Source organism: Canis lupus, chromosome 33 (genome assembly GCF_048164855.1).
Source record: "Canis lupus baileyi chromosome 33, mCanLup2.hap1, whole genome shotgun sequence".
Classification (NCBI taxonomy): Eukaryota; Metazoa; Chordata; class Mammalia; order Carnivora; family Canidae; genus Canis; species Canis lupus.
Window position 1 is genome coordinate 1,108,355 of NC_132870.1, and position 24,087 is coordinate 1,132,441.

General features: G+C 39.7%; 1 protein-coding gene across 14 annotated transcripts in view; it reads right to left on the reverse strand.

Annotated features, from left to right (window-relative positions):
• Positions 1–14,606, reverse strand: part of CCDC158 (coiled-coil domain containing 158) — a 127,413-nt gene extending 112,807 nt beyond the window's left edge. For 5 of the 14 annotated variants that reach the window (XR_012023573.1, XR_012023572.1, XR_012023571.1 and 2 more), the window contains exons 1-2: positions 14,381–14,605; positions 9,614–9,681 (exon numbers count right to left, since the gene is read on the reverse strand). The gene's annotated coding sequence lies outside the window, so the exon portion shown is untranslated. Of the gene's footprint in view, positions 1–9,613; positions 9,682–14,380 lie in introns of all 14 variants that reach the window. The other 9 variants (XR_012023570.1, XM_072810830.1, XM_072810826.1 and 6 more) reach the window with 4 other exon arrangements.
• Between the last annotated feature and the right edge of the window lie 9,481 nt (positions 14,607–24,087).

The following is a 24,087-nucleotide window of genomic DNA, read 5'->3' on the forward strand; positions in this document are numbered from 1 at the left end:
TTGTAACATTGTCTTTACTCACATTGCTTTTTCAACTTTCAGACTCTGTCAGGTCTGTCAAAAATGCAACCATAATGCCAAGGATTGCCTGAGTATGGCTTAATTTGCTGTTGCATACCTTTCAGATTATATCTGCAAATATTCTGTATGGCTTGGCGTCTGAAAGAAAAAAAATGTGTCTAGCTCATTGAGTCTATGAAATCCCCGGGGAAATAATGTGCTCGCTCAATGGATAATCTCTCTTTGTGAATGAAATAGTGTAAAAGCAGCTACCACATGATCTTTTCAGTTGTGAATCAGATTAAAGATTAACAACATGAAGTAGTGGCATGTATATGCCTTTTTTTTAGCATAAGGCTAGAAAAAGATCTGGTCTTTCTCCTGTCAAATGACAATATCTAGCATTCTAGGATATTTTAGAAGTTGTTTATAATTCTGGAATAATTGGTTACATAAATATTTATTGCTTTTTGCACACTCAGAAAGGAGAAGTAAATCAACTTTCTGTATAAATCAAATGCAAAACACCATTTCTGCCTTTTTTATATACCTATGTTTTTAAACCAATTTTTAAACCGTCATCAATAACACATCTCAGTTCTTTTTCTCTCGTATGACTAGGTATACCCACTGAATGAATCTTTTTTATGTATTAGGCTTAGTATTGCTGCCTCTCTTTTCAACTACAGAGATGAAGAGAGATCACAGAAATTCCTTCTAAATGTTCAGGACATTAACAGTCTAAAACAATGGAATATAAATGCTTCTTACACATATGCATTACTTAAGAAGCATGTGTAATGGAGGGGACAAGTGTTTTATTTTGAGGCTGGGAAATGGATAAATACACATTTTGCCCAAACTCTGTAACTTATTTAGGTTAGTTTCCATATTCCTAAAAGTGTATGTTTTGAGAGGGATGGAAATGGACTCTTACGTGAATAATTGGTTTCCAGCAGTCAGCCAAGATGTGCAAGATGTAAGGTTTGTGACTTTTCCTTGTCTTTTCTAAGAAAACAAAAGATATATGTATACATATGTGTATAAGTTAGGAAGGTATCCAGCTATAAGTAACTGCAAACCTGACTGGTAATGGCCTAATTAAATTGGGGTTTGTTTTTCTCGTATTGTGAGATGTCTGGAGGTAGGCTGTCTGTGCAAGGGGCCACAGGTCAGTTGTGTCAACACGGACTTCGATGATCTCTCCACTCTGCCATCCCTATGATCTTGGCTTTTGTCTTCGTGGTTACATGATGGATGCCATACCTCCAGTATTACATCTTTATTCTGGGCAGAGTTTTGGCATTTTGTTTGGAAAGAGAAACCCTCCCTAACAGACTTTTGCCTATATCTCATTAACTAAAATTGTGCCACATACCTGTCTTCAGACCAGTTACTGGTCAAGGGTCATGAGATTATCATGACTAGTTTAGACCAGTCAGGATTTCTTTCCTGGGTTCTGGAATAGGAGCCTACCTTTCCTGATGTCAAGGAATCTCTGCCCATTGTTTGAATAAATTGGAGTTCTCTTTTCAAGAGGAAGGAGGAAATGGGTGCTACATAGACAACCGAGAATGTCTGCTACAAATATAAGTATCATATCTGAATTTTAGAATTCTGGTTGTATACCCAATTTGCATGGCCTTATGTGACAAGATATTATGTGTCTGTATGCTGGAATGCAGTTTGCTGTAGGACAAGCCAGCTGCTACCACTAATGAGCCACTCCTTTAAAGCTCCATTTAATCTCCTTTATCAGAATGTATGGGGATTATTAAATGAGACAGTGCATTTAGCACAGTTAGCATAATGCCTGGCACATAAAGGAGCTCACAAAAAGATCTCAGCAAAGATTATGGTTATTGCTTTTTATTATTTTAGGGGACATTTGTATTAGGATACAGATTTGGCTGCTATACAAAGATGCAAAATAACACTCAAATAATATGTGAGTTCCTATCATTCTCACATCACAATCTGAGCATAAACCAAACTGAAAGATGGCTTCATGATGTCAGAGACCGAAATTCCTTCTATTTTTCTTATGTTCATCCTTGAGGGGATGCCCCATCTGCACAGTCAAAGGTGACTTGCCACAGCATCTGCTCTCCAGGGAGGAAGAAGTGGATAAGGAGCCAATCAAGGCAATCTCTTTCCTTGTGAGGGTATAGACTGGTGCCATCTGCTCTGTCCAGTATGGTAGCCACCAGCCACATCTAGCTATTTACATGTCAACTGAAAGTAAAATTGTTGTGCCCAAGATTGCGAATCCGAGAAACCACCAAGGAGCCGACACCCATGCAAACACACGAGGGTTGATTTACAAGCTCGAGCTTGCGTCCAAGTACACCCGACACAGCAGAGCAGGGACTTGGACCCCGAGGTGCGTTTCAGCTTAAGTTTTAAGGACTGGTCTAGGGGTCCTCCAGAAGGGCTGGAGCAATTCCTCAAATTCTGTTTACATTTTGATATGGGGCCTTCAAGGGTATTGAGCTCTGTTCTTATTCTAATAGGGGCTTCCTGCCCTTGGCTTGGGCTCTGTTTTCATTCTAATAGGGGCTTTCTAGGACATTAAGCTGTAAGCTGTTTTCTTCCTGTAACTGAAGTAAGGTAAAGTTCAGCTCTTATTCACAGGGGCCTGGGATGGCTGTACTAGTGCTAACGCTGAACTTAAAGTGGAATGGCCTTAATTTTCTCAGCCTCCACAAAATGAGGGGCACCTCAGTGGCTCAGCAGTTGATCTTTTTGGCTCAGGTCATGATTCTGGGGTCCTGGGATCGAGTCCCACATTGGGCTTCCCACAGGGAGCCTGCTTCTTCCTCTGCCTGTGTCTCTGCCTCTCTCTATGTATCTCTCATGAATAAATTAAATCTTTTAAAAAATTAAAAAATAAGTAAAATGAAACAAAATTTAAAATTCTGTTCCTCATATGAACTAGCCACATCTCAAGTGTCGCATTCCTTCAAAGCTCTTTTCTGCCTGGCAAACTGATTTGCCCAAGCTCCATTTCTTCCTTGCTCTCTGAAGTTTTCTTGGTTTCATCAAGCTGCATTAGGTGGTCTCTCTTCTATACTCTTAGAATGAGATTACAATGATTACAATGATTTTTTTAAAAAGATTTTATTTATTTATTCTTGAGAATACACAGAGAGGAAAGAGAGGGAGAGAGAGGCAGAGACACAGGCAGAGGGAGAAGCAGGCTCTACGCAGGGAGCCCGACGTGGGACTCGATCCCGGGTCTACAGGATCACGCCCTGGGCTGTAGGCGGCACTAAACCTCTGAGCCACTGGGGCTGCCCTGATTACAATGATTTTGCAATGAATTACATGCAATGATTACATGAAATTATAATTGTTTAGTCATGTTGACTGTCTTCTCAGAAGTGTAAGAGCTTCTTCAGGGCGGGACTGTTTTCATTTCTACCACCTCTAACACAAGTTGCCCGGTACGCAAATATTTGTTGAGTAAATGAGAAGACATGTCTTATTCATCTTGCATTTCCAGGATCTACTGGAGTGCTTGGCACAGCATATGTGCTCAGTAACTTCTATTGCATTAGTAAGCTTAGATGAAACAGAGCAGTGTGCAGGGGAAGGAGGGGAGGTAGTGTCCAATGAGATGAAGATGCCTGGCAGATCTCAGAGATGGAGCGTTTATTAGTTTCCCATTGCTGCTGCAAAATTTACAACAAACGCAGTGGATTAAGCCATGGTTAGCATAGGTCTTCACTGGGCTAAGATCAAGGTGTCGGCAAGGCTGTGTTCCCTCTGGAGGTTGGAGGGGAGAAGCTATTTCCTTGCCCTTTCCAGCTTCTAGAGGCTGCCCCCAGTCCCTGACATACAGTCCCCTTCCTCCATCTGCAAAGCCAGCAACAGCAGATTAAATCTCTTGCTCTGATCTCTAACTTCTGCCTCACTCTTTTAATTTTAAGGACCCTCGGGAGTATATTGGGCCCACCAAGATAATCTCCCTGTTTTTTTTTTTTTATTTTTTTTATTTATTTTTATTTTTTATTTTTTATTTTTTTTTTAAATCTCCCTGTTTTAAGATCAGCTGAGTAACAACCTTAATTCCATCTGCAAAGTTCATTCCCCTTTGCCATATAATCTAACATATTCACAGTTTCCAGCGGTTAGAACATGGATGTCTTTGCAGGGAGAGGGTTTTATTTTGCCTGCCACCAACCATTTGAGCCTGATGAAAGTCCATATAAGTAGGACCATATTAGAGATGAGACCGAAGTGAAATTTAGTAGTTGATCATGCATATCCCCGATCTTTCTTTTTTTTTTTTCTAAAGATTTTATTTATTTATTTATTCATAGACACAGAGAGAGAGAGGCAGAGACACAGGCAAAGGGAGAAGCGGGCTCCATGCAGGGAGCCCGATGTGGGACTTGATCCCGGGTCTCCAGGATCACACCCCAGGCTGCAGGCGGCGCCAAACCGCTGTGCCACCAAACCGCTGCGCCACCGGGGCTGCCCATCCCTGATCTTTCTAGGACAAAGAAAAAAGGGACCACCAGGTCACGGGCACACCAGCTCATACATGGTAGCCAGATGTCCCCTATTCTCTCAAAGTAGGGTGACCCCTGTTGTAGGGGAAGGGAAAGGATAGTACACATTGAATCATACAGGTGGAAGGCATCTACACTTATATAAAAGCAGTTATGAGCTGCCAGGTATCATGACAATATAATGAATGAAGTATTTTTTCTTTAGGTACCAATGAGGCAGGAGAATGAATGGGGGAAGGAACTACAAAAGGGTGGCAATAAAAGAAATCATTTTCAAATCTTTTTCTTTGAGATTTAATGTCCTTGAAAAGAAAAGGGGTGGGGTGGAAGAATAAGCCTCTGTAATCTGCGAACTTCAAAAAGAAAGGGCAACTTTTTTTTTCCAGTAGTGATTGTATGTGGAAGCTCAAGTAATTCAATAGTTTGGGAAGTTGGCAGCATGATTATTATGACTCACTCTGCATTGTGGCTGAAAACAGCAGCTCCACCTGCAGTAGGAATGCACCTGTTCCAGGGTTCATAAATCAAGTTATAAGTATAATAGCAATAAAGAACAACTAATGTCACTTACTGTGAGCCCTTACTCCTTGACAGGCTCTATTCCAAGACATCCACATGTGTTAACTCATTTAATTTCCATAGCTCCATGAGGAAGATGATAGATTTTGCAAATTTATCCATAAGAAACTGAACACGGTATTTGAGTAACTTTCTGCAGCATACACAGCTAGTAAATGATAGAATTGGAATTTGAATCCAGGCATTCTGGTTCCCCTGGGTCTATGCACTTAACACACTATACCATTCAGTCATCATTGCCTACTAGATATTTGGCTCTGTCTAGATTAAGAGCTATTACTTGGGTAAGATATAGGATTGATCTTTTGCTTTGTATGTTTTTAAATTTGTTAGAGGAAAACAATCTTTAAAAAAAAAAAAGAACAACTTTGTCCCATAAGGTACCATAAAGTAGGTATGACTACTGCTCAAGCAATATTTTTAAAGTAGTTCAAGACCCATACAAGGAGGAGTCACTTAACAGCTCTTAATAAGTATCTTTGTGGTGTCTTCACTTGGAGAGGCACCTTTTTGTGTACTTCAAACATGGCCTTCTGAATAAGCCATTGCTCCAGGCTCTTATGTCATCAACACTCAGACACATATTCCTTATTCCTGCTCCCCTAAGAAATGTCTTCACTTTAGCTGGACTCTCTTTGTGTATAAATCCTGTGGTTCCATCTTCCATACCATTGCCTTCTCTGAAACTCCTGCTTATAACACCATCATCTTGTCTATCCAAATCACAGCCTACCTCTAGCCCTTGCCTATCAGGGCTCAGCTAACTAACCCCATCCCGTCCCCATCTTCCCATTCTTTCTCTGTAGGAGAAGTCAGAGGCATCCTCAAACATTTATCTCCAGGCTTCTTGTTGGCTGACACTACTCAGATTTTTAAATGGGTTCTTCTAGCCTTAGTGATTTGATCTAATCTGTGAGTCCTCTTTCTTATTCCTCCTCTCCAGAGAATCATCCAAAACATCCCAGTTGACCTGCCTTTTTAAATTGAAATGAACTAGGGGTGCCTGGGTGGCTTAGTCAGTTAAGCATTGGACTCTTTTTGGCTCAGGTGGTGATCTCTGCATCTTTAGATCAAGTCCTGCATCGTCTTTAGATCAAGTCCTGCATCGGGCTCCAGGCTCAGTGCAGATAGAGTTTGCTTGAGACTCCCTTTCTTTCTCCCTCTGCCCCTCCTCCCTAAAATAAATAAGCAAATCTTTAAAGTGAAATGAGCTGCTTTACTGCACTGTGAGAAATATCACTTAGATATTATTATTATTATCACTGCACTTAGAAATATCAATAGTTCGTAAGTTAGGAAATTACTTGTTTAGAACATAATTGAATTGTCTGGATGATCATGTTGAGATTTCCTCATTTCTGGATTTTCTATATCCATCCATCTAGATTCAGCACTTTCCATCAGCTTCCTTAGTGCGCCTCCATTTCAACATAGCAGCATCAGCCATTCCATCTCTCTTGGCCCATTTCTTCCGCACTAAAACAGTCTTTACTAGCTCTTCAGCCATGGTCCCTGAGTTCGATTTGAAATAGATTTCTAGGCAGTTCCCCAAGACCTTGGGCTGGTTGATTTAGTTCACCCCAAAGTCATCTATTTCATTTCTTTCCAAGTACCAAGCTAGGTCAGCTTGTTATTGACCTTTTAAAACAGCCACTTCTTTTATTTTATTTTATTTTATTTTATTTTATTTTATTTTATTTATTTATGATAGTCACAGAGAGAGAGAGAGAGAGAGAGAGAGAGAGAGGCAGAGACACAGGCAGAGGGAGAAGCAGGCTCCATGCACCCGGAGCCCGATGTGGGATTTGATCCCGGGTCTCCAGGATCGCGCCCTGGGCCAAAGACAGGCGCCAAACCGCTGCGCCACCCAGGGATCCCTAAAACAGCCACTTCTCTGTGAGTTTCTTTCTTCACTGTTCCTGCTTTTTCCTTTTACATCCTTTGCCCTTCCTGCCAGGGGAGCCTCCTCTCTCTACTGTCCTTTGTCTGTTCCCTCAAATCCACCCCTGTCCTACACTTGTGTAAACTGCTGCTTCCTCTCCTCTCTCCAACACCTTTATTCATACCATTTTCTAATACAGGTAATTGTTTGCATTTGGTATCTTGCCAATAAGTTATACTGTCTTTACAGCCAAATTAGGTATACTCATGCTGTGTATCCTGCTTTTCCCATTGGGAAAGTGTGAAACTTCCCATTTCACACACAATGAATGCTTAATAAATGTGAAATGATTTATAGGATTTTAGAGCTATAAAGAATTTCAACAATCATTCAATCCAACTTCTTCATTACACAGAAAACTGAGACTCACAAAAGTTTTTTTATTTGCCAAGATGGTTACCACCTTAGCAAACAAATTGCGTGTGTGTGTGTGTGTGTGTGTGTGTGTGTAAAGCTTAGCTAGTGAGGGAATAACTGCTTTTTGGTTGTGCTATTTATACTTTCAAATGAACCCTAGGTCCTCTTAGGCTATTAACTTCTAGAAGCTAAGACTGTTTCCCCCTCCTTCCCTTCCTTCCTCCCTCTTCCCTTCCTTCGGTTCTTTCTGTTATGCACAGTGCTTAAACTATGCACAACAATGACAATGAAAATATATTAATGAATGAAGAGGAAGATGAATGAATACTAAAGAGGATCTTCTTTAAAAATCTTTGTTTGAGGGATCCCTGGGTGCCACAGTGGTTTAGCGCCTGCCTTTGGCCCAGGGCGCGATCATGGAGACCCGGGATCGAGTCCCACGTCGGGCTCCCAGTGCATGGAGCCTGCCTCTCTCTCTGCCTCTTTCTCTCTCTCTCTCTGTCTGTGACTATCATAAATAAATTAAAAAAAAAATTAAAAATCTTTGTTTGAGGGCAGCCCTGGTGGCTCAGCGGTTTAACGCCACCTCAGCCCAGGGCCTGATCCTGGAGACCCTGGATGAGTCCCACGTCGGGCTCCCTGCATGGAGCCTGCTTCTCCCTCTGCCTGTGTCTCTGCCTCTCTCTGTGTGTCTCTCATGAATAAATAAATAAAATCTTTAAAATAAATAAATAAATAGATAAAAATCTTTGTTTGAAAGATGTGCAAATGAGATACTAGAAAAACCTCTTTAAGAAAATGAGGCAAGTAGGTTGAGTTTGATTCTTCTTCTTTTTTTTTTTTTTTTGATTCTTCTTTTAATGATATCTTACACATACGTAATGTTTGGTAAGTGTTGAGTTGATTTAGATTGGAAAAAAGAAAAATCCATGGTTTTATTTAAGTTTTTAGAAATTGCCTAATTTAGAAATTGCTTTAAATATTGTGTCTTTTTTTGTCATGAACTAAGCTCATGATCCCATCAATATTGTTAGAAATAACTGTATTCAAATAGAGTAGCATGCCGAGGTGGTGTGCCAAATGTATATTAGCATTGGTAAGAATTCTGTTTTCTTTCAAAACTAATAGATTCTCAAGGCATTGCCTCCTATCCAGGGAACACAATTTAAGGAATATTCATCTGTCTCATTTTAATGAACCCACAATGTGACTGGAGATGCATAATGAGAGACTTCCTATCTTTGAAAAAGACAAAACCCCAAAGAACATTCTGGGTGCTAGGTAACCCACAGACCGATTTTTCCATGTCTCTCCCTTTGATGTACTTCCAAGCAGCAGACATCTTGATCCAAAGAGCCACAGAGTTGGTGTTCTCTTTGTTCCATCCATCTCTCATGCACTGACATCCCAGCCCCTTCTCAATGAGAGGAAGTGAGGCCAAGTTTCTCTGCCGAGTCTAAGCACCATTTCCCCCATCTTCTAATGACTTTCCCCACAAAAGATAACTTGTGTATCTTGATCCACTGAATGGAAGGGACAGTTCTTTCCTGCCTTCAGAACAGGCTTTTCTAACTTGGCAGATGAATGTGCAGAACACTCTGTCCTAGGCAGCTAAGCCTGAATTTGCTCTTCCTTCAATCACATTTTTTCATTTCTCAGCCATCCACACATCTATTCATTCTATCCTTCTCTATTTTGAACTGCATTTTACTTACAGATTTATGGGATTTATCTAAAGTCTTTATTTTTAATGCTCTTTGGTATGTTTGTATTGATTGAGGGTTGTGATTTCTGTTATCTTTTTTTTTTTTTTTCTCCATTTTAGGCAAGGCTGCCCAGTGTAGCACAATATACATTCCAGACAATGTAGGGCTTGGAGTGAAAATGAACATTTCATTTCTACCATAGTCTCTACTGGCTATGTGACCATGGGGAGTGACTTAGCTTTGCCTGTCTCCTTGCCTTTAAAAATGAAACATTTTACCTAATGGAGTTGTTATAAGTATCCAATGGGTTAAGCTAAACAACAGTGCATGGAAATGACGAAACACAATCCAGAATTTGGTTATGATATGATGTGGACTGGTGGGAGAAAAGTAGGTATCAAACAGAAGTTAGCAACCCATATGACAAAGATGATATTTGACTGATTTTTGTGTCCTGGCAGCCCTCATACTGAAACACCGATCAGGTAATTCTCTGCCTTCATAGCACTTACATTTCAGTAGAGAGCGGCAATAAATATGTTCTGTTCATCCGCGATAATTTCAGAATTGGTGAGTGTTACTAAAAAACAAACAAGATGATGGGTTGCAGAGTGGTAGCATTTGTGGGGTAGAGGTATGAGAAGCAGGGTTCACTTTAAATAGGTGATTAGAGGGATCCCTGGGTGGCGCAGCGGTTTGGCACCTGCCTTTGGCCCAGGGCGCGATCCTGGAGACCTGGGATCGAATCCCACGTCGGGCTCCTGGTGCATGGAGCCTGCTTCTCCCTCTGCCTGTGTCTCTGCCTCTCTCTCTTTCTCTCTCTCTCTCTGTGACTATCATAAATAAATAAAATCTTTAAAAAATAAATAAATAAATAGGTGATTAGAGAAGAGTTTTCTGATAAGATCACATCTGAGATGGGGCACCTGGGTGGTTCAGTTGGTTGAGTGTCTGTCTTCAACTCAGGTCCTGGTCCTAGGGTACTGGGATCAAGCCCCATGTTGGGCTGCCTGCTCAGAGAGGAGTCTGTTTCTCCCTCTCCTTCTACTCCTATGCCAACTGATGCTCTCTCTCTCTCAAATAAATAAATGAAATCTTTTTAAAAAGTCACATCTGAACTAAGACCTGGTGGATGGGAAATATGAAATCAGACACTCAAAGAGGTTTGAAAGTTGGGATAGCACAGCCCCGGTGGCTCAGCGGTTTAGCGCTGCCTGCAGCCCAGGGCGTGATCCTGGAGACCCTGGATCGAGTCCTACGTTGGGCTCCCTGTATGGAGCCTGCTTCTCCCTCTGCCTGTGTCTCTACCTCTCTCTCTGCATCTCTATGAATAAATAAATAAAATCTTTAAAAATTTTTTTAAACATTGGGATAGACAGTAGAGCCTTGGAATGTTCAAAACAAAAATAAAGTCAGTATTATTGGATTATAGTAAGTTTCTTAGTCTGTTCAGATGCTTTAACAGAGTACCATGGTCAGAGTGCTTTATTAACAATGGAGATTTATTTCTCACAGTTCTGGAGACTGAGAAGCCCCAGATCAAGGTGCCTGCAGATTCAGTGTCTGGTGAGGGCTGGCTTCCTAGCCCACAGATGGCCAAACGGGTGAGGGAGCTCTTTGGGGTCTAAGGGCACAGGTCTCACTCATGAAGGCTCCACCCTCATGACTTAATCACCTCCAAGGCCCCAACCTCCAAATACCATCGCATTGGGGAAATAGGTTTCAACACATGAAGTCAGGTGGAGAGAGGGCACATAGTCTATAGAAATAAGCAAGAGAGAGAGTGGTATGATATGAAAATGGAAAGGTAGTCAGGGGTCAGATCATATTGCACATTGTAGGTTTTAGGAGGATCTTGGGCTGAGTTTCAGTATAGGATGTGAGTGTGCATCACATTATGAGTCTTCTTCTATTTATGGTAAGACGGACTCATGGTGTGTATTTAAGCCCTGGGAGATTTTTAGTGCTGGTTCTTGAAGCCACCTTCTCTTCTCTCCCTCATGGATTTCTACGGTACTTCTTGGGTCTACAACAAGATAAGGCCTTCCAAAAGACAACTGTCAAAGTTTATTATAATTAATGGAGTGATATACAAATAAATCACAAATATTCTTGTTTTGATTAGTTGGGAGACATTTTTCTCTATCACATAACTGTTGATTAGAGGGTTATTTATCACTTCAAGCCAACAAGATCTGCTGGGGTTGCTTTTGTCACAGTAATATGACTAATCTTATTGAGGTCCTGCTCTGCAACAGGCATGCTGTCTCACATAAACTTCACAGAACTGTGAGGTAGAGGTCCCATTATTATTTACATTTTATAGATAAACGGGAAGCTGGCAGAACTAATTAGGTACTAATCTAAGACTTCTTTTTTTTAAATTTTTATTTATTTATGATAGTCACACAGAGAGAGCGAGAGAGGCAGAGACACAGGCAGAGGGAGAAGCAGGCTCCATGCACCGGGACCCCAACGTAGGATTCGATCCCGGGTCTCCAGGATCGCGCCCTGGGCCAAAGGCAGACACTAAACCGCTGCGCCACCCAAGGATCCCTAATCTAAGACTTCTTTAAATGTAAGCTTGAGAAATACTTTTGAAAGTGAAAGCTGCATTGTCATTGTGCAGTTCCAAAGAATACCTCCATCTACTTCATCCCAAAGTCACGATCAACTGGTAGAAGGAGTGGGATGTGTGAACTGTGGGGAAAAAATCAGGTAGCTCAATGGCATCTTGAAGGTAGCTAGTACCATGAAATGAGGAACATTCCTGCGATGTCAACCTCAGGAATTAAATTGGCCTCCCAACATCTTCCCAGACCCTCCTTCCTGCCTTTGTACTTCTGCGGTGTTCTAACCTTGGTCTCAGTTCACCTCACTGATTGTTGTTTTTCAATGGGGATTTTGCTGTATTTCATCTTAATGTACAGTCATCAATAGTGCCTTTGTTTCTCTCTTAGGCTTTTGTCTCCTTAGTTGACTTAAACTCTTGCTGCCCATCAGCCTAAACCCTGGGGCTTAACTCTTGGGCTGCATACATTCTGTCACCTGGATAGGCCATGATAAATAAAACCTTAACTCTCAAATCAGGTCAGTTACCCAAGGAAAAACACTAAAACATGAAACAGTCGAAAGCTAACAGAGGCTGGATCCACTTAGTTTATCCATACAACCTCAGGCTTGAGGTTCATGCTGATAGAGCACTGATTTTCTTTTTTTTTTTTTTTTTTTTTTTTTAATTTTTATTTATTTATGATAGTCACAGAGAGAGAAAGAGAGAGAGGCAGAGACATAGGCAGAGGGAGAAGCAGGCTCCATGCACCGGAAGCCCGATGTGGGATTCGATCCCGGGTCACCAGGATCGCGCCCTGGGCCAAAGGCAGGCGCCAAACCACTGCGCCACCCAGGGATCCCCGAGCACTGATTTTCTAGGGTACTTCAAGTTCATGCCTTCCAGCGAGGTGGAGATCAGCTCCACAACAGATGGTCTTCCATGGAGGAGTCTCCATTGTAACTAACTTTATTTCATTTGTCCCTTTCTAGCTCTTGCTTACTTTATGATATAAACAAATTACTGAGTATTTTCATATCACTCCTTAATAGCCAGTGCTCTTGGCTTGGTCTGCTGCTTAGCTTACTCTCTTCATGCTTAACCCATCTGCTCTGGTTCCATGACTCATTAGTCCCACCCTCCCTGAAAGGCATACTCTCTAGCTCTCCTAATAGTATGTTCCCTTGGAATAATCCTGAGACCTCCAAACACAATTGTTCAAAGCCATTGCTGCCTAGTAGTGCCTAGTTCAACTGGCCTCATCCCTCATCCATTCTTGGCTCCTGGCAATAGTTCAGACAGATCCTAGAATTGTAAAGATCTCAAGACTAAAGATAATGATGGCAGGAATTCGGAATTAAAACACAAGACAATTTAAGTGGAGTAAGTATTCTTCAGGTTAGTTGGACTAAGTTAAGTGTCTAGCACTTTGGGTATTATATTATATTCTAACCACACGTTTGCTAGAAAGTAGGAAGAAAGATTAAACTTCTAGAAGTAACTGTCTTATTCCTTTGCTTTAAAAAGTTGAAACTTTTAATGGAAGAAGTTGTATAGGCATAATTTAAGCTTTTATCATCTTGTGTGTGGTCCTCTGAGAAATTCACATTTTGGGGGGTTGCCTTGTCTCAGGGAAACTGGGGAGTGAGCTGCTGGAATTCAGACACAGGATCTGGTTGGGTTCCAGCAATAAATACACATATTGGGAGCCAAGATAGGATATTAAAGGAATGGGACAGTGAGTAAATTTTGGGGAATGAGTTCACAGAAAATACTTGACACTTTCATTTTTGGATTTTGGTGGTGGCAGGGGGTTATTCTTCATATTTTCACATTTGAGTAGCAGGTGAAAAACCAGACAACCATTGACCTAGGTAAGTATAAGTAGCAGGAAAGTTAGTTTTGTTCTTCAGGATTGCATTATGGTTGCATCCTGGTGCTCTTGACTCAACATTTACACTTAAATGAGTTGCTTAGCAGTGTCTTGTAAGAATTACTATCACAGCTTTCTGTGCATATATAAGTCGATGCATTTGACCTTATGAAGAAACTGTGGTGGGGCATCTGGGTGGCTCAGTGGTTGAGCATCTGCCTTTGGCTCAAGTGTGATTCAGGGTCCTGGATCTAGTCCCGCATCAGGCTCCCCACAGGGAGCCTGCTTCTCCCTCTGCCTGCCTGCCTCTCTCTGCCTCTCTCTCTCTTTGTATCTCTCATGAATAATAAATAAAATCTTTAAAAAAAAAAGAAGAAGAAACTGTGGTGTGGGCCCTTACAGTGTGCCAGGGTGTAGTGCCCATTTCTGGACCCAGGCACTGTAAGGTACTGCAGTCAGCTTTCCTCTTGATAAGGGAAGGCAAAATAAAGAGGGGAGGACTGCAGGTAGAAAGCAGGAAATGGACACATAGTAACAATATTTATATTCACTCAGTTCTGTGGGTTGGATAGATACTATGTTAAGTTCTTTTATTTATGGTTTTGTAGAATGAAATTTGATGAAATGAAAAAAGAGATTGAAAAAAGATTTTTCCTAAATGATAGAGCCTGGATTTAAAGCTGTTTCATGTGTTCACTGGCATGTTCGGTCCACACATTATTTATCAAATGCCTAAAATATGACAGCATGGAGGAAACGACAGCAAACAAGGTCTCTGCGCCCAAAGGGCCTGTGTTCTCTGCTGCTGCTTCTACCACCTGCAGCGACCAGCACCGCCACGTCCCATTCCCTCACCTTTCACGTCAGGGCATGTTGGCTTGACCTCCAACTGTCAGCATCCTCAACTGTCAGCATCCTCAACTGTCAGCATCCTCGTCTGTTGGGTTAAGGACTCTATTTTGCCTCCCCTTTGCCGCCTGTTTAAGGACGCTCGGAGCAACCCTCCCCACGTGCCCGACTTAAGCTGAGAACCGTCGGGCTCTGGCGTGGCCTCTCCTCTCGCTGCCTCTGCGCCGCGTGGTGGGAGCTGCCCGGTGGCCGGGGCTGCGCTGGCTGCGCTGGCTGCGCTGGCTGCGCTGGCTGCGCTGGCTGCGCTGGCTTGCAAGGGCTTCTGTGTGGACTGTGCCTCTCCTGCCTCCCCGCCCACTTCCCCCTCGATTTTCTGCACTTTCTAGATACGCTAGTACTTGCTTTTGAACTCTTGTCTCGGAGTCTGCTTCTGGGGAAACCCCAACCAAGACTAGCACCCCTTGGCGAATGCTAACTAAGGAAAAGTCTGAGCCTGAAGTGAATCTGATTCCAAAGTCTCTGGTCTTTCCACTCCGCCACGGGATTCGAATCAAAGGGCCCCAGTAGTATCTTAGACCTACGTTTTCTTGGGTGCTAAGAAAAGGAGAAATTCATTCTTGGACTGCCTTCCTCTTTCTTCACTGAATGAGTTGATGAATCACACTGTTTTTATCATCACTTCTTTTTTCTGTATGAATCAAGCTACAAGAAAATTTCTCTTCCCCTTTGAGAGGACAATCCAATGTCTCTTTTGTTCTGTAGATCGCTTTCTTCTAGAGGCTCTACAGGTTACTGGTTAAGGAAAATGTGCTCCCCTGTGCAGAATAGACAGGGAAATCTAATTCTTTGGGAGCTCTCTGAGCAGATTTCTTTTCTAGAATTTTGTTTATGAGGTTTCTATTCTTTCTGAGTTCATATGATAAACATACACGAGAAGAAAGTGGACAACATACTGTTTTTCAGTCCAGCATATTTGACATTATACCATGGCAGTGGAATGAGGTTCGGCACCTAAGCAAGCAATAAAATATAGTATAATTTCTAATCCATCCCAACCTCAAAATAACACAGTGACTTTTTGACAGTAAAATGCAGTGTTTTTAAAGTAACTTGTACCACTGCCAAATTCAAAGCAAGAAGCTTCTTTTGAAGCCATTCCCCTCAATATGAATATGCTTAAAAAAAAAAAAAAAGAAAACGAATATGCTTTGACTCACTATGTTGTTGTCTTTTTACAGTTTCCCTGTTTTTTGTTGAAGTTCACTGAAGATTGACAGATAGTAGCTTCATGTGACAGCCATTAGCCTGGCCAACCTAAACCTCAGCATGATCAGGAATGGATAGAATAATGAATAGATTTTACATAATATAATTCATGTTGTCAGCCACATGAAATTGGCCATTCAAGAGAAGCTAAATATGCTTCTGGTCCTCTCTTCTTTAATTCACATTCGAATATGACAATGCAAAAGGCATTATTCCTTTTTTGTTTGTTCATTTTTTTCAGAGTTCATTTTTTTGAACTCTGAATAATGGAGCAATGAACTTTACTTAAAAAGAGCAAGTGAAGAAGGTATTTGCCTCTTTGTACGAGTAGGGATTAATGAGCATTTTAAAAAATCATGTTTGGGTGTATGTGAGCATAAGGAGTAGCATTTCATCATAATGAGGGAGGTCTTGGCAAGTCAGTGTTCACTTTAACTTTATGATGTTGATTGCAGAACACGTTGATGCCTACTCTAACTGCATGTGGAATAGAAAATAGATTCAGAAAGTGGCAGAGAAGAAAATTATCTCCCATCTTCCCATCTCTCAAGTGCAGGAAAAATTCTTCTTAGTCAAAGTTCCCTGGCTTGTCCTACGTAAGCTGTCACTCCATGGAAGTGAAAAATACACCTTGCTATATGTTGCTGGTGAGAATGTACAACGGTGTAGCCACTTTGGAAATATGGCGGTTTTTAAAAATGTTACTTTATCACCCAACAATTATACTTCTAAGTATATGTACCCAGGAGAAATGAGAACACTTCTGTAAAAAAGACACACTCAAATGTTCGTGGCCTCATTGTTTACAATAGTCACCAAGTGGGAAAAAAATCCAAATATCCATCAACTGGATAAATAAAATATGGTATACCTATATGATGGAATACTGTTTTAGGGGAAAAAAGGAACTGAATGCTGACAGATGTTACAACATCGATTAACCTCAAAAATATTATGCTCAGTTAAAGAAGCCAGACACACACAAATACACATATTATGCAATTCCATTTATAGACACCACTCAAAAGAGGCAAATCTGTAGAGATAGGAAGTAAATTTCTTTCTGTGTGAGGCTAAGGATGGGAGTAGAGAGTGAATATAAATGGGTACGAAGTTTCTTTCCGAGGTCATGGAAATGTTCTAAAATAGATCACAGTGATGATTCCACAACTCTTTATATTAAAAATCATTGACTATAGGGAAATAGCTACTTTTTTTTCTGGTAATAAAATGAGAAGGAACAAAAAAAGAGAAAGATAGAAAGTAAATAAGAATCACAAAGTAGATTATTACTCACCATGTATTGATTTAATTAACTGAAATTTAAAGTAGTAGAGGAAGATGACCAAAACAAAGATCTAAAAAGCACAACGGAGACCTAATTACCTAAAGAAACAGGAAAATCTAAAAAGTTGTTCATAAGTCAATTTAGGGAATGAGAAAGAATATGCCACATTCAGAAGACCTAGGCAGTGGATTCTAGGATTTTCTCTGAAGGAAGAATAAAGAATGCCTTTCTTATTGTCAAATACCAGGATCTTAAATCTGTATGTTTGATTTTGCCCATGTTTTGTGTACCATATGTTTCTGGAAGAATGAAAGTGCAGTGTCCTAGGAAAGCAAAATAATGTAAAACATGAAATTTTTGGCTAAATTACTGAGGTTAGAATTAAATTCTTCAGTAGAGTTTGAGGACACACAGGCATTTAACATTGTGACAAAAATATTATGTTACAGAAGAGTAAGGTGTGCTGGCACTTTAAGCTTGAGGAATTTTTAGTCATTGAGACTATGGAAATTTAGTGAAGTCTTATCACATTGGGGTTATAAAGGTGAATCAGCTGGTAAGCTAGTTAGCTTATAAAGAAGGCAAAGAAGCATTTCAGGATGAGGGGTGAAAAAGCTTTTCACAAGGGCGATCTTATGCTTTGTGAAGCCATGTGGGGGGCATGGGCCACCTGGGAGCAGGAGCTTCTTGATCACCAGTGATGCCTAGTTGCTCCTCCTGACCTGTGGTATCTGTCTTGGCTGTCCACTCTGACTTCTACTGGGGACCCTTGACATGAAGGGAAAGAAAATTCTCTTAAAAGTCTACAAAATCCCCTGCCATCCTCCATTCTAGTACCTGCTGGTCAAAACTTTCTCAGATTCAAGGAATCTATAGTGAATGTATACATGTACAATTGCTAAAGTGTGATGACTGTCCACTCATGGAAAGAGATGATGGCTATCTTTTGTGCAATTAACTAATCAATGATTATCTCTTTTTTTTCTGTTATGGTTTTTGGCTCTCACATGCACTAGACTTAATTCAGAATTGTGTGTTCTTGAGTGGTATAAATCACATTTTCCTATTAACGGTTTACTTTTGACTTCTCTAAAGTTTATAACTGACAGAAAGAAAGATGGTGGTTGGGGCTGTTGGTGGGGAAAAATCATTGGTTATAAGGAAGTGTGATAATGAAAGAAAAACTAGAAAGCAATCTAGTGAAGCTTTACAAAAGTACAATTTTTTTTGCCATTTTCTTCTGGGAAAAAAAAAAAGTCCTCCACAAAGTAAATATTTAAAATAGTTCATAGTACTAAGCCTGTGAATGTTTGCTCTGTAGTATACTAGCAGTTTCACAACCAGAAATTCTGTATCTTTGAAGAATTCTAAAAAAACAAAAGTTTATAGTAGAATAACTAGAAAAATAATTCAGTAAGATGACAGGATATAAGATAATTTTTTAAAAAGCCAGGATCGGGATCCCTGGGGGGCACAGCGGTTTAGCGCCTGCCTTTGGCCCAGGGCGCGATCCTGGAGATCGGGGATAGAATCCCACATCAGGCCTGCTTCTCCCTCGGCCTGTGTCTCTGCTTCTCTCTTTCTCTGTGTGACTATCATAAATAAATAAAAATTAAAAAAAATAAAAAAATAAAATAAAAAGCCGGGATCTCCCCTATGAAAAAGGAATAATAATGATAAAAAAAATAATAATGGAGGAAGGGGACCAATTTAAATAGTGAAAAGAAATAAAAATTGCTAGGAATTAACTATAAATGTTCAGTCCTTTTTTTTTTTTTTTTTTAGTACTTTTTGATAAAAACTAAAAACTTCACTGAGGGACATGAAAAAAAAAAAAAAAGACCAAATGGAAAAAAATGACATGTTTTAGGATGGGAAAATTAAATATTGTCAAGACCTTAATTCTTCTCAATTAATCTATCAAATTCCAAAAATTCCCAGAGGTATGTTTTAGCAGAATAAAAAAAAATTAGCCATTTTTGGAGAAAATATATAAATAATGAGTGAAGAATTTCTTTAGCAAATATTAATACTTGTTTTAAAGCTATGGTATTTTATTTTATTTTATTTTATTTTATTTATTTATTTACTTATGATAGTCACAGAGAGAGAGAGAGGCAGAGACACAGGCAGAGGGAGAAGCAGGCTCCATGCAGCGGGAGCCCGACGTGAGATTCGATCCTGGGTCTCCAGGATCGCGCCCTGGGCCAAAGGTAGGCGCTAAACCGCTGCGCCACCCAGGGATCCCTAAAGCTATGGTATTTTAAAAGTATGGTTCTCCAAGGGAAAAAGATTTTCACAAAATACTTTTCTCCAAGATAACCTGTACAGGAAAGTTTGTAGCAGTTGTATTGATAATAGCTTCTGAATAGAAACAATCTAAATGTCTGACAATGAGAAATGGTTAAAGAAATGGTGGTATATCCACATAATGGAATACTGCTCAAACATAAAAAAGATAAACTCATGCAGCAAAATAGATAAACTGCCAAAACTTTGTGCTGAGTTAAAGAAAGGATTCCATAATAGAGTACTTACTGAATTATTCAATTTGCATGAATTCTTAGAACTGGAAAGTCTAATCACTGGTGAAAGAAATCAGAACAGTGGTTGCCTCCGTGTTGGAGGCAGTTGGGAACTGGCTGAGACACAAGGCATCTTTCTGGGTGACGGAAATGTTTTATACCTTCATAGTGGCATGGGCTTTCTTTCTTTCTTTTTTTTAAACAAGAAGAGGCAGAGGGAGAAGTAGGCTCCATGCAGGGAGCCCGATGTGGGACTTAATCCTGGGACACCAGGATCACACCCTGGGCCGAAGGCAGGCACCAAACCGCTGAGCCAGCCAGGGATCCCTGGCATGGGCTTTCTAGATGTATGCTTTATCAAAACTCATTGAATTGTACCCCTAAGATCTGTGTATTTTACTTGATATAAAATACACTTTATGATACCTTAAAGTGTGACGCAGGAAAAAATTGACTGGCCACTGGCACCAAGGAACAAAATGAAAAATTTAGAAATGGATCTACTTTTTTTTTTTTTTAAGATTTTATTTATTTATTCATGAGAGAGAGAGAGATAGAGGCAGAGACACAGGCAGAGGGAGAAGCAGGCTCCATGGAGCCTGATGTGGGACTCGATCCCGGGACTCCAGGATCACGCCCTGGGCCAAAGGCAGGCACTAAACTTCTGAGCCACCCAGAGATCCCCCTGGATCTACTTTCTAGATAAAAATTGAGTATATGATGAAAGAAGAATTTTAAATCAGTGAGGGTGGGTGGGAGGAAGGATTATTTAACAATGTTGGAACCAGGAAAGATAAAAACTGGAACTACTTCATTCCTAATACCAAAATAAAGCCAGATAGATGAAAGATTTTCATATAAAAAGTGAAATAAATGTATTTTATACATTTCTTCATTGTTTGAATTCTTTTAGCAAGCACACTTTTCAAAATGTTTTGATTATGGTAGAACATACATAACAAAAATGACTATTTTAACCATTTTTATGTGTATGTTTCTGTGGCGCGTTATTGTTCAACAATCACCAATCAGCATCCGTCTCCAGAATTCTTCATTTTCCCAAACTGAAACTCTGTATACCTATTAAGCAACTCCCCATTTCCTCTCTTCCCAATTCCTGGCAACCTCTCCTCTCAATTCTACTTTCTCTCCATATAAAATTGACTACTCTAGGTACTTCAGCATAAGTGAAATTATGCAGTATTTGTCTTTCTGTAACTGGCTTATTTTGTGTAGCAGAATATCCTCAGGATCCATCCATATTGTAGCATGAGTCAGAATTTTCTTCTTTTTTAAGGCTAAATATATTTCATGGTGTTTTGTCTTTCTGTTCATCCGTTGATAGACACGTGGGCTATTTCCACCATTTGGCTTTTGTGAACAATGCTGCTATAAGCACAGGTGTACAAATGTTATTCAGATACCTTCTATCTTAATCTACTCAGTCTGCCATAACAAAATACTGGGTAGCCTAAACAACATAACTTTATTTTCTCATAGTTTTTGGAGGCTAGAAATCCAAGATCAAGTTTCTGACCAATTTAGTTTCTGGTGAGAGCTCTCTTCCTGGTTTACAGGCCGGGATGGTGTAGGGTAGGGTAGAGTTTGAGGGGAAGATCAAGTTTCTGACCAATTTAGTTTCTGGTGAGAGCTCTCTTCCTGGTTTACAGGCCGGGATGGTGTAGGGTAGGGTAGGGTTTGAGGGGAGCTCTCTGGTATCTCCTCTTATAAGAATACTACGTCTAAAAAAAAAAAAAAAAAAAAAAAAAAATACTACGTCTATCAGACCAGGTCCTGCTACCTATGATCTCATTTAGCCTTAACCACTGCGTTAGTCCAAATACAGCCGTACATAAGAGTTTTGTGGGAAGGACAAACATTCAGTTCACTATACCTTCTTCCATTTTGATAGATGGTGGGGGGTGGGGTGGAGGTGGAGTGGGGGTGATAGATACCTAGAAGTGGAATTGCTGGATTATATGGTAATTCGTGTTTAATTTTTTAAGGGACTTTTCCTTTCCAATTTGTATGCCTTTTATATTTCTTTTTCTTGCTTAATTGCTCTGGCTTGAACTTCCAATATTATGTTGAACAGAAGTGGTGAAAGTGAGCATCTTTCTCTTATTTCTATTCTTAGAGTTAAAACTTTCAGTCTTTCACCACTGTGTGTATATGTTAGCTGTGAGTTTTTCATATATGACCTCTATTTAAAAAAAATCTATAAAAGTGCTAAAATAAAATATAGATAAATATGTATGTCATTTGGAGGAAGGAAAACATGAAAAACAAAGGCAAAACTTCAATGGGAAAGAAAAGGGTGATAGGTTTGATTATGTAAAAAAAAAAAGGAAAGACGGATGCCCGAGTGGCTCAGCGCATGATCCCAGGATCCAGAATCAAGTCCCACATCGGGCTCCCTGCATGGAGCCTGCTTCTCCCTCTGCCTGTGTCTCTGCCTCTCTCTGTGTCTCTCATGAATAAATAAATAAAATCTTTTTTTTAAAAAAAGGGAAAAAAAAGAAAGAAAAGATGTATATGGCAAAAGCTCCATAAAATAAAGTGGTATGATAAATAGGGGTAAGGTCCTTAATATGAGAGCTCTTACATATAAAAAAGGAGAAAAAGCTACACATAAAAGCTAAATTGGCAAAGGACATGAATATGCAATTCACAAGGACGGAATAACAGAGAGTCAAAGAATATCTAGGAAAAGCATTTATCCTCCCCTATAATTAAAGCAATAAAAATTGAAATAGAATAAAAATAGAATTTTAATTCAAAAAATATTAAACCTTTTTTCTAACGTATAAGACTGACAAAGATCAGGAAGAGTGATAACATATACTTGGTAGTAGTGATTTTATGCATTTTTCATGATAATACAAATTGGTTGAGTCTGTTCTTAAGGCGCCACGTATTAACTTTAAAAAATAGGCATACTCACTAATTTTATAACTCTGGATTTATCCTAAAAAAATCACACAAGATAAATGTACAAGGATGTTCACTAATATGTTATTTAAAAGGGCAAAAAGTTGGAAAAAATTTGAATGTCCAAAACTATGGAACCACTAAAAATGATGATACTGGTGTAATATACAATGTATATACACACACATATAGGTATATCTCTTTATATATAAGTATTGGAAAGATATATACACATGTTATATATATATATTTGTATTTATGTGTTTTTAGTGAAAAATAAGTTGGTAAATAATATTGCTAGTACAACTCCAGTTTTTACTTACGTGTTTTTGACAAAATTTAGGAGGATATAGATAGGAAAGTATTAAAAATGATTATGTCTGGATAGTGGGTTCTTTTTTTAAAGATCTTATTTATTTATTCATGAGAGACAGAGAGAGAGAGAGAGAGGCAGAGACACAGGCAGAGGGAGAAGCAGGCTCCATGCAGGGAGCCTGATGTGGGACTCAATCCCGGGTCTCCAGGATCACACCCTGGGCGGAAGGTGGCGCTAAACTGCTGAGCCACCTGGGCTGCCCCCGGATAGTGGGATTTTAAGTGATTTATATTTTCCTCTTTTTTCATTTTTTTCTTAAGATTTCTAGAACAAATATGTAGTCTTGTTGTAGTCATTATTTTTGTTAATTAAAAAAAAAGTGATGACTTTTTAAAATTGTGGTAAAATACACACACGTTTACCAGTTTAACCATTTTTAAGTGTACAATTCAGTAATATTCAGTACTCTTATATGACCACTACCCATCTTCAGAATATTTTTATCTTTCCAGACTGAAACTCTGTACCCATTAAGCAATGTTTCCATTAACCTCTCCTCTAGTGATGACTGATTAAAATAAAAAAAAATTCTATACTTAGTGATCTTTATCCATCCTTTCCCCTTTTCAACTACATACATACTTAATAGAATTTTAGGGACACCTGAGGGGCTCAGGTTGTGATCCTGGGTCCTGGAATCGAGTTCCACATTGGGTGCCCTGCAGGGAGCCTGCTTCTCCCTCTGCCTATGTCTCTACCTCTCGTTGTGTCTCTCATGAATAAATAAAATAAAATCTTTTTTAAAAAATAACAATTTTATTGAGATATAATTCACATACTATCATACATACACTTTGTTTTTTTTTTTTTTTTTTTTTTTTTAATTTTTTTTTTTTTTAATTTATTTATGATAGTCACACACAGAGAGAGAGAGAGAGAGGCGGAGACACAGGAGGAGGGAGAAGCAGGCTCCATGCACCAGGAGCCCGATGTGGGATTCGATCCCGGGTCTCCAGGATCGCGCCCTGGGCCAAAGGCAGGCGCTAAACCGCTGCGCCACCCAGGGATCCCCATACATACACTTTGGAAGTATTTTTGCCCTCTTTGTCTTTTTTTTTTTTTTTTTAATTGGAAATATTGTAACCATGCATGAAGTATGATGTTAGGGTGAATGTTCTTGAATTTCTTTAGGAAAGATTATAGAGAAATAATTTTAAGTGAATTTTACCTGCTAGAAACATGTGTCTTGTTTGTGTGTGTGTGTGTGTGTGTGTGTGTGTGTGTGTGTGTGTGTGTGTCTTGTTTTTGGAAAGGAGCTCTGGTTACCTTCAAAAACTGTTCAAACTGGATTTAGATCCAGCTCCCCTCCAAAAGTTGAGTTAAACCC